The following is an 11,435-nucleotide window of genomic DNA, read 5'->3' as shown; positions in this document are numbered from 1 at the left end:
AAAAAAAAAAAAAATTAAACCAAAACAAGAAAATAAAATTTACACACATAAATAAGCACACACACACACACATTATTACTATCATCATCATCACTATGATGATCATCATTATTATTATGACAGTGAATATTATTATTATTATTATTATTATTATTATTATTGTTCTCATTGTTATTATTATCACTGTGGTATTATTATCATTATTATTGTTGTTGCTATTATTATTGTCATTATTATTATTATTATTATTATTAATGAAAGAAAAGACAAAAATTTTCTTAAGATTTATTGTTAATTTGTCAATGGAATAATAATAATAACAACAGCAACAAAAAACAACAATGACTACAATAGCAAAGATGATGATAATAATAACAACAATAACATTCCTCAAAAGAAATGGGAAGGAAGAAAAAAAAAAAGAAAAGAAAAATACACCAAGCAATAAATAAACAAATAAATAAATCTTGCAGTTTTCTGATAAATTCAGCTCAACCTGTCAACAATTCAGAAATACTTAGCAAACAAGAAAAACTTTAAAAAAAAACAAAAAAACTGTCTTATGTTTTACTTGTATATATTTGCATAGGATTAAAAAGAGAAGAAAAAGAAAGGAAAAATAACAATCAAATAAAAATGGTGGTGTTGTTGTTACTATTGGTGGTGGTGGTTGTAATAATGATGAAGATAGTTGATTGGTAAATCATTAAGCTATGCCTTATAAGAAATACTTAAGAAACAAAGAGATGGGGAGGGGAATAATGATATAGAAATAAATCTATATTTCTATTTTTTTCATTTTTATCAATTGGAATTAAAGACCTATACCATTTATAAATTTTAATATTAGGTTGTTTTACCACCCACCTCCTAACAATTGCAAGTTAGTACAACTATCTCAAAGTGAATACTGAGATCTCACTCCCTTTTTTATGTATGCACACATCCAGTACAGATACAAAAATTAAGGGTAGCAATGAAAAAGAGCTCAGCCCCAGGTAAACCCTACTATATATATATCCTGTGTGTCAATTTGTGTGTGTGAGTGCATGCGTTTATGTGTGTGTATGCACTTATGTGTAGGAGTACACATCCATGTGAAATACACACAATAAAATTGTTCCCAATTTAGGCACGAGTCAAGCAATTTTTGAAGTTGATTACATTAACCCCAATATCTGATCGTTATTTTATTTTAGACATCTCAAAAAGGATGTCGCGCAAAGTTGACCTGGTGAGATTTGAACTCAGAATGTAATCAGTCTAATGAAATGTTGTAACGTATTTTTCCAGTGCACTAAATGATTCTGTTAATCTCTGCCCTCAGATACAATATAATAAGTATTTAATATGTTGACTGTGCCCTTCATTAAAACTAACGAAGCTAACTCACATCACCTTTTTTTTAAATAAATTCTGAAAATAAAGAAAATATAAATTTTACATAGTGAAAAAGCCCTCATGCTGGTCCCACATAAAAAGCACCTGGGCTGGTGCCACATAAAAATCACCCAGTACACTCTGTTAAGTGACTGATGTTAGGAAGGGCATCCAGCTATAGAAATCATGTCAAAACAGACAATTGGAGCCTGGTGCAGCTCTCCAGCTTACCAGCTCTTGTCGAACCATCCAACCCATGCCAGCATAGAGAACAGATGTATGATGATGATGATGATGATGTAAAATGCTACCACCTCTGAAGTCCTAAGAGGATTTTTAAGGGTGAGAGGGGCTTAACATTGGTTTCATAGTGATGTTAAGGAGATGAATCAAAACTTCTCACAAGACGGAAAGAATATCTTAGACAGCATAAACGAAATGAACAAGAGAAGAATTAAGTGTGGAGTAGTGTATTGATGTAAAAGTACATGGCCTGCAGATTACTCACAATCATAAGATCATGGTTTCAATACCTGGACAGTGCATTGCGTTTTGAGCAAAGCACTTCACTTCACGTTGCTCCAGTTCACTCAGCTTTAGATGAGTTCAAATTTAGCTGGAAAGTTAACCCTGCAATGGACTGGTACTCTATTCATTGGGGAGTGTTGCTATCTCAGTCACTTACATCCCATTGGAACCAGGGTACGGTCTGGCTTTATGAGCCCTAACGTTCATGACAGACCTATATAACTGCACTAATACACAAAGATAATGTCTGCAGGTGAAAACTACAGAGATACTGAAAATGATCACAGAAGAACAAGGCTGTAATACTTCCAGTGACCATTTCCTTATGCTTCCTCTGTGCTTGTTCCTCTTCATCTGAAGTCAGTTTCAAGTGTTAGCTATATGTTATCGCTTTCCTCATGTATGTGATTCTTTTGAAATCCCCCCACATGCCTATTTCTGCTCAGTTTGCCTATGTCCACTTTAACCTTTGAACCCTGTCCTCCTGAACCTTATTTTACCATATACTTGGCATTCCAGCGGTGCTACGGTATAGAGAAAAATAAGCCATCCACTGGTAAACTGATGTTACAGGCTTAAAGAGTTGTGTATATGAGTCCTCATTTTTATCCTACTTACTACCACCAAGATTTATCAAATTTTTCTACAAATATTCACTAATGTTTTTGTTTTTTGAAATGTCATATGTCCTCAGAGTAGGAAGGATACATATAGAATGAAAATACAGTGGTTTCAGAACATTTGCCATGATTAAAAGTTGGAATACTATTCCCACATTACTGAGGATCTACACAGATGCAATGTTAGATATAGTGAAGTTTTTTTTTACCACTGGTCACTATGTTGTCTTTGATAGGGACAAGTGACAAAAAGAGGGTGACCATTGTTAAGTTGTGAGCTGCCCCCCTTTTTAGAGAGATAAGAAAGACACGAAACAAACTATTTTATTCAATGCATAGATACTGAACAGTATAGATATAAAGGATAAAATCCTTTTTTCTGCTTTTAAAAAGAAAAAAGGATTTTATCCTTTATATCTATACTGTTCAGTATCTATGCGTTGAATAAAATTTATCTTTCTACTTGTTCTACCATACATTTCAGTGCTTCAAAAAACAAACTTGTTTGTTTACATACGGCGGAACTATTTTATACAAAAACATTATATCAAATAAAATTTCTCTGTCCACTTTGGTAGCAAAGTCAGTGAAGAACTCTACAACTGATGATGCAACAACAAAAATCTCACTCAACAAATGTTTTAGCATTTTTAAAAACAAGAGCCATACTTACATTCAAAATATAACGGACAATATAACAATACAACAAATATAGATAATCTTTGGGTATCTTAATATCATAAGTTTTCAAAGTAATTTGGTTTAGAGGAATCCCCATTATTTTCCTGATTATTTTCCAGAGAGAGCCTAGTATCAAGATGAATTGCAAACACCTGGGCTTGAACTTCTCATCCCATCGATTCCAACCTTTATTTTTTAATTAAAGTATTTATTAATTATTAACTGAACAGCTTCATCATTCACTGATTAGTTTAAAAACCCAGAGTATTTCAAATCAAAAATCAAATAGTTTAGTTTCGTTCAATTTAGAAAACCTCCACCTGTCTCGTTAGTAACATGGAACTGAAGTCAAATAAATTAAATGACAAACATAACAAGAAGCAAGACTGTGTAGTTAAGAAATTTACTTCACAACCATGTGGTCTTACATTCAATCCCATGATGCATTACTTTGGGGGCAAATCATTATCATTATTCAATGTCCACTTTCCATGCTGGCATGGGTTGGACGGTTTGACAAGAGCTTGCCAGGCAGTAGACTACACCAGACTTCTGTGTCTGTTTTGACACTGGTTTTTCAACTATTGCTTTAGGCCAACCAAGATCTTGTGCATAAAACTGGTAGGTGGAAACTGCATAGAATCCTGTTGGATATGTTTGAGTGTACACATGCCGGTGTGAGAACTTCCATTACCACTTCTTACACGAGATCATCTAAGTGAAAATATGTGTTGTTACATTTACATTCCCACCTAACATTACATTGCATAGCTTTGCACTACAGTATTGAGAAATAAAAAACTCCCTTTCATGTAAAACCGGAAAGAGGTGTGACTTCCAGAGCTTTCGGCTATAAAAAAAACTGCCTCAAATAAGTACCTAGCCAACATATGCTAGCATAGAAAAAAGAACATAAAATAGATGAACATATGTATTGTATATTGTATAACCAGAGAGAGAGAGAGAGAGAGAGAGAGAGAGAGAGAGAGAGAGAGAGAGAGAGAGAGAGAGAAAGAGAGAGAGAGAGTAAACAGACCTAAAACAAATTGAATCAAATAGTACTTTGGCAAAAGACCCATGCAACTAGTATTTTAACAATTTATATACTATTTACACAGTTCTGTGAAAAAAATTTGTTGTATGTTGATAAACATTTATTTCAACACAGACATAATTATGTTCAGGTGGAAAGAAAGCTGACTTCTCTCTCCCTCTCTCATTCTCTTACTCTCTCTCTCTCTCTCTCTCTCTCTCTCTCACTGAGCAAAACACAAATGCACAAAGAACAAATACATAGATAAGACAAAAATGAAAAAGCAGAAAAGATCAAAGAAAAGTCAACAAGCAGGGCAAGTTGTATGAGAAGAGTGGTCAGAAGTTGACACCATTTTCCTGTTGACATCTTTAGTCATAAATATCAGCTGGTGAACAAGTCCATAAAAATGGATAATATGATTGGTCAAGTTGTTGAGGTGAAGAGTGGGGAGGGGGGGATGTTGCAACATCATAATAATCATCATCATCATCATCATCGTCGTCAACATCAAGTACAAAAACTCTCAAAAGCAAAGCAAATAAGAAAAAAAAAAAAATTAATAAATTCTAGAGAGAAATGACTAGAGGGATTGGGGGTGGAAGGAAGAAGAAGAAAAAAATAACCTCCTAACAAAAAATAGAAAGACAAAAAAGGTCAAGAAATTATAGAGAAGGAATTTGAAGCATTCTCCTTGAACTGTACATCAACAAGTGACAACATAAGAGGAAGATAATGTCAAAAGGTATAAAACACACACACATACACACATGCATGCACACACACACTAACAGTTGCATTGCTAATAATAATAATTATATAAAATTCAAAAGCAACAGAAAAATATTCCTGCCAGACCTAAAGGTGACACACTGCATTATTAAGATATTTTTCTAATATGTTTTTCTCTCCTTATGGACCCTAACAGCCACCCAACCCTACTGGATCCTGTTTATGATTTTATTTATTTTGTTTATTTCGTTTTTATTTATTCTCCCCGCTCTCCTCATTAATAACTACTTCTTTAGCGTGAAATCTTGTATAAAAAGATAAGTGAGAAGTTTTTAAACTGTTCAGATCACCCCCCCCAACCACCACCACCACCACCACCAATAGGAATCAATAATTTAAGAGGTATACATGTGTGTGTGTGTGTGTGTAGGCATGGCTGGGTGGTTAAGATGTTTGCTTCCCAATCTTGTCTTTCGAGTTCAGTCCCTCTTCAGGCATCTTGGGCGAATGTGGTAGACAGAAACTGAAAGAAGTCTTTCTTTCTTTCTTGTTTGTTTGTATGTATGTATGGCATGGCGCACGCGCACACACACACACACACACACACACATCTATTGCAGCACCAGGTAAAAAAAAAATTAGAGGAATTGGTAGATGGAAACTGTACAGAAACTTGTTGTATACATATGTATTTGTGCATGTGTGTATGTGCGAGAGAGAGAGAGAATATTTACATTCTGCATCTTGCATGGAATCACACAAGTAAATTTGGTGTCATTATGTTGACATTCTCTCGTAACAAATTTCCACAAAGCTCTATGCTTTCAAAGACAAGCAAACACACCACACATACACAGAGTTGGAGAGCTAATTTACTGAAAAGTTACAGAATCAGCTAACTTTATTCCTTTTTAACATTTATATACCTCTAACTCTTGATGGAACTTAAAAGTAGCTTAGCCAAATTTTCAGCATGGTTACTGTACTAAAAAAAAAATTTTTTTTTTAAATAAAAAATTGGTATTTTAAAATCTCAGCCATTTCCATATTAATGTTTCTGATACCAACCTGCATGAGATTGTCTCTTGTTTAATGATACAAAATTATCAGTTGTAAAGTGTTTATACAAAAATTTAAATGTTAAATTATAATTGCACATGAAAACCTTTGTCAAGTTATGCTCAAAGAACCATATTAGATAGCATATGAGATGCATTCCACCACCACCACCCCGCCAGGTCCTCTATGCATAGTTGCTTTAAATATTACATGCTTTAATGCACTACAAAAAATTTTTCCTGAATCTGCTCTGCTGAAATTAGAGATTAATATAATATGCTGACAATAGGAAAGACAATCAACACCAAGAAAGACTGGCAGAGAATGTGGACTCACAATCCTCGCCTCTGTAACATGTAACAATTACCAATGAGAACGTCAGTCCCATGATTGACTGAGAGTGGGGAGCTGAGAATCAATCAAACCCAGGTAACACAGAAATGACCTTGGACATGAATACGGCTATTCATTCGAACAGCGAACGAAGTGCAAACAACTTTGGATGCAAGCTGTGCTGTAGAACCTTTGCAACTGTAAGAGGCTTGAAGATTCATCAGGGAAAGACTTGTGAGAAGAGGACAGAGCAGTGTGGATCATCTGATTGTGAAACACATGGCAAATCATCCCCGGACTCAAAGCACAGTGGATCGATAAATGCTACAGCAAAGACCTCTTCCTGACAGGAAACTGCAGGTTAGGAGACTGGTGCATCAGATAGTGCTCATTAAAAATGGAGGGTTCTGTGACCTGCTGCTAATGAGAAAGGAAGACATAAAGAGTTTGAGAACAAAGCATGTGAAGCTCTTTATAAAATGGCAAGATCTACAGTGGAGAAACTGGGAAAGTTGACAAGCTCAGTATATTATACAGGAAAGGAATTATTTGGAGTGAAAGATGGTATCCAATTAGTGAAAGGAAAGTGTGAACCAAGCAAGAGGATCGGTAAAATGAAACAGTTCAGGAGGGAAAAGAACAGCCTAAGAAAGCAATGGAAATGTGCTAAGGAAGACGAAAAACCTGGCCTCACGCAGCTGTACAAAGATTTAAAAAGGAAATGCCATTATGTGCAACAGCATATCAACCAATATGAGTGGAGAAAGGAAAGCAAAAGGACTCGTAAACAGTTTCTGAAGAATCCATGTGGGATTACTAAGAAGCTGTTCACTAAACTGAAGAGTGACAGTTTATATCATGCACAAAAGAATTGGATGGTCATATCAAAGAAACCTACAGCGAACCAAACCGTAATCAGCCATTGCCACTTATAAATGGGCTAAAGCATCTCTTAGAACCTGATATTGAATTTCAAATTGGGGACATCAGGGAGAAAAAAGTAAATGATTTTGTGAGAAAAGATAGAACAAAGAATGTCTCAGGAGGTGAAGGTGTCTCATATAAAGTATATAAATATTGCAACCGTCTACGAAAGAAGCTAGTGTTGTATTTTTGGGAGGATCATTATGCCAATAATAAACACATGCACTGGTTCTATTTCACATCTTTATTATGCATCAGTTGGCTAACTATTTAACCAATTAATTAAACAATTGTTTGATTGAGTGTTAGGTTAATCAATCAGTCATGTTTGCCAAGGTCCTTTTGGCACCATTTGCAATCTCTTCAATGAAATTTATTGAACATTCACATATTATTAGAAATATGTTTATAAAATGGTTAAGCAGATCACATTGGGGCCAGCTTTAAGTTTCTCTTTGAAGACAAATCTTTAAAACTGTATATATAACTAAATTATAATCTTTATTATATAAAATAATTCAGTGTTGCATTTTATAACAACAGTCTTCAGGTAAATCCCAGTACAGGGAAGAAGCAAGATTAATTTCATTAATTTTATAGTAGTACAGTTGAAACACTGGAACAACACACATGACCATTCTATATAACTGGAATCAACCGCATTTATTTCAAAATTCAAAAATCTTTCAGAAAAGCTTTCTGGTTTGTTTTGTTTTAAAAGATAGTGAACAAACAAGGCACAAAAACAAAAACAAAACAAAGTAAAAAAAAATGTAGCTTTCTAATGAAATAAATCAAAAAGAAAAGAGCTTAAAGATTTAAAAGACTTGCAAACAATTGTAGCTATATTCCCGGAAGACATATTGGACTCGTTTCAAAAATTACAGACATCAGTGGATAATGTTTAAGTAATAGGTGTCTACATGTTATTGTTATTATTATTATTATTTTTATTATTATTATTATTATTGTTATTATTCTGGCAAGAATGAAAAGATATTAAATGAATTTACTCATTAAAGCAGAAGCAGAAACAAAAAAAAACAACAACAAAAGTAAACATTGGAAAAGTTCGACTCTTGATTAATTTAGCGACAGAATTTAAAATTAATTTTAAAATAGTCAGAATATGAAATAATCTATTTAATAAGTAAATTAACAGAAGCATAACACTGAACAGGAAGTAAAACTAACTACAACCATTCCTACAACACACAAATACTAAAAATCTGATGAATGTTTTGTTTCATCGAAGAAAATATCAAAACAATACATTAATATAGATGAAATAAGACTTCCATTTACACGTTGCGGAATTATACTCTAACCTGTGTTGTCACCCCACCTTATTTCTTCGTAATATGTGCTAAATCCTTTGAATAATAAAAGCAAAATTTAATTACGATAATTCAAGATTAAAAATTCAACAGAAAGTTTTCTGAACTTCTATATTAATGAAATTAACTCCATTTCTAGTGATATCAAGCTGACACTTTAGAACAACTAGAATCAAATTCTCCCTAACGTAATCAGGCAACAAACTGATTGATCAATAATTTGATAAAGACACAGAGAAGAATAATCGAAATGCATAACATAATAAAAATCAAGGGGAAGAGGTTGTTGAAAGAAATAGATTCCAGTTGAAAAATCTCAAGAGCCTTAAGTTTTAATCATGATTAAATAACAAGGAAAAGTGTCCTCCTTTTAAAATATTGACATCACAAGGAAATATTAAAAGTGATATACAAACTTGTTCTAGTTAAGATTTCAGATAATGAAATAATACATTCTTTACTTCGCTTCAGCTGAAACCAATACAAAATAGTAGAGAGAAAGAGAACATAATGAAATCATCTCAAAAACAATAAAAAAAAAAAGAAAAGAAAAAAAGAAGAAAAAAAAACTTATCTAAGAATGATAAATCAATAATGAAATTTAAATATTTATCAAATATATAGACACAGCTATGGGAAACAATTTTGAAGTCGGTCTAGCTGGAAAGAAAATATACATAACTAGAGGTATGTAGGAAGAAACATATTTCACTACATTATACACTGAATACATTACAAACAGCCTTCAACATTCGGCAAAATGAAACACAACAAAGAATATTTATCAAGAGATCAACAACCAGAAAAATTAACTATATATATACATATATATATATATATATATATATATATATATATATATATATATATATGCAATATGCATATATTATAGAGACACAGCACAACACACACACACACAGAGTCATATACAATTGGAAAACTGCTGGCATTTTGATACCAGGGAATTTGAAAAATGCAAACCATTTTTAATCAAAATTAATATAAAACTCATACAACATTACATTTTCTATATGTATGTTTTTATATATATATTTAATATATCTTCTAATATGCATTATATATAATACATATATGAGTTTCTATAATGCATATCTTTGCTCATTATAATCACCAATACATTATAAAAGTTCATTCATTATAGCTGCATTACATACGATGTGGTTCATCATTATTATAATCAACAAAATTTTTAACAATATTCTTCATAAAGTTGTTGTTGTATCTTGGGAAGGTCATTTTACCAACTGGTTCTATTTCACTTTATTTTTATTATTATTAGTTACCTAAAGATGGCTAGCTGGCAGAATTGTTAGCATGCTGGACAGAATGTTTCGTGACATTTGTCTGTTTTTTTTAGATTCTGAGTTCAAGTTCTGATGAGGTTGGCTCTGCCTTTCATCCTTGTGAGGGGGGGGGGGGGGTCAATAAAATAAATACCAGTCAAGTACTGAAATCAATGCAATCAACTTACCCGCTCCCTCAAAAACTGATGGACATTTGTCAAAATTTGAAACCATTACCATTAGTCAACTAGTTGACCAATTAATTATTCAGTTGGTTTCCAGAGTCCTTTTACCCCCATTTGCAACCTTATGAATTGCATGCTCCGTTTAAAAAGACGGTATACCATTGAAAAATGGCTTAATAAATCAACATCAGAAGAAAAGAAAAAAAAATTTCTCAGGTAAACACCATTCACTGTGTTTTCATCATTTAGCTATGCCTTCCAGTCCTTTCGAACAAGAGACATCACTTATTAATGAAACATTCAATTTTATATTTATCTGAACATATTAACAAATATTCTTTCTTTCAAACTTTTTTTTTTTTACAATCTTGAAATAGTCTGTCATCTAAGAGCTTCTATTTTATGTAAACTTACTTAAAGATGGTTGGAACTTTTGCCAAGTTCAGAAAGAGCAGAAGACATTATCTACGTATTGTATAAGCTCTTAAAAATGCATTTGGTGTTGGTAGACATATTTAAACATAGTCTTAATCTCAATTTCAAAAGAGTTATTTTAATCACATCTTAAAATAATGAGAGACAATATTTTGAACAACAAGGATTATAACTGTTTAACCCTAGTTGGAGTTTTCATTAGTCATTACAAACTGAGCTGAAGTTTATGTCCATTTGTACTTTTAGAGCCCACATCTATTAGCAGTATTCTGCTTAGAGCACAAAGTTGACAAAAAGAAACTTCATTCCCATAAGTATTTCAGAAGGCACCCCCACCCACCAGTGCATATATACCATTAAATTAAATTGAATTATTTGCAAACATGTTTATACTCAGATTTAAACAGATTTAAATATGTTAACATATATTTAATTTAATTCAGTTTAGTTAAGTTAAATTCTCCCCCCATGGTGCCAGGCAATGAATGAATGACTGACTAGCAAACTACTTTTACTTTGCATTCCACAGTTTAGAAAATGACAAGATAATAGAATTAGTAAAAGTAGGATACTTAGGACATAAAAACAAAAAAAGGGGGGGGAAGAAAGAAGCGGGGAGAAAGAAGGAAAGAAAAGACTATGCTGATTGTTCGTTTAAAACAGTGTGTAGCAGAAATATCAAACAGATACATAAAAGTCCTATAAAGATTACTAGCAATAATAGCAATAATAAAACAAAAGCAGTGTTGAAGCAAAGTATTAATTTTCTTCATGAGGCAAGGCAGAAAGAGATTAAAAAACCTGGAAATTTCATGTAAGTGATTTAACAAAATAAATAGAGATAAAATAACATATATTTTTCACTGAATCAGTCATTCATTCAC

This window comes from Octopus bimaculoides, chromosome 6 (assembly GCF_001194135.2).
Source record: "Octopus bimaculoides isolate UCB-OBI-ISO-001 chromosome 6, ASM119413v2, whole genome shotgun sequence".
NCBI lineage: Eukaryota > Metazoa > Mollusca > Cephalopoda > Octopoda > Octopodidae > Octopus > Octopus bimaculoides.
The sequence above is the reverse complement of the archived record's forward strand: the minus strand, read 5'-3'. Positions refer to the sequence as shown.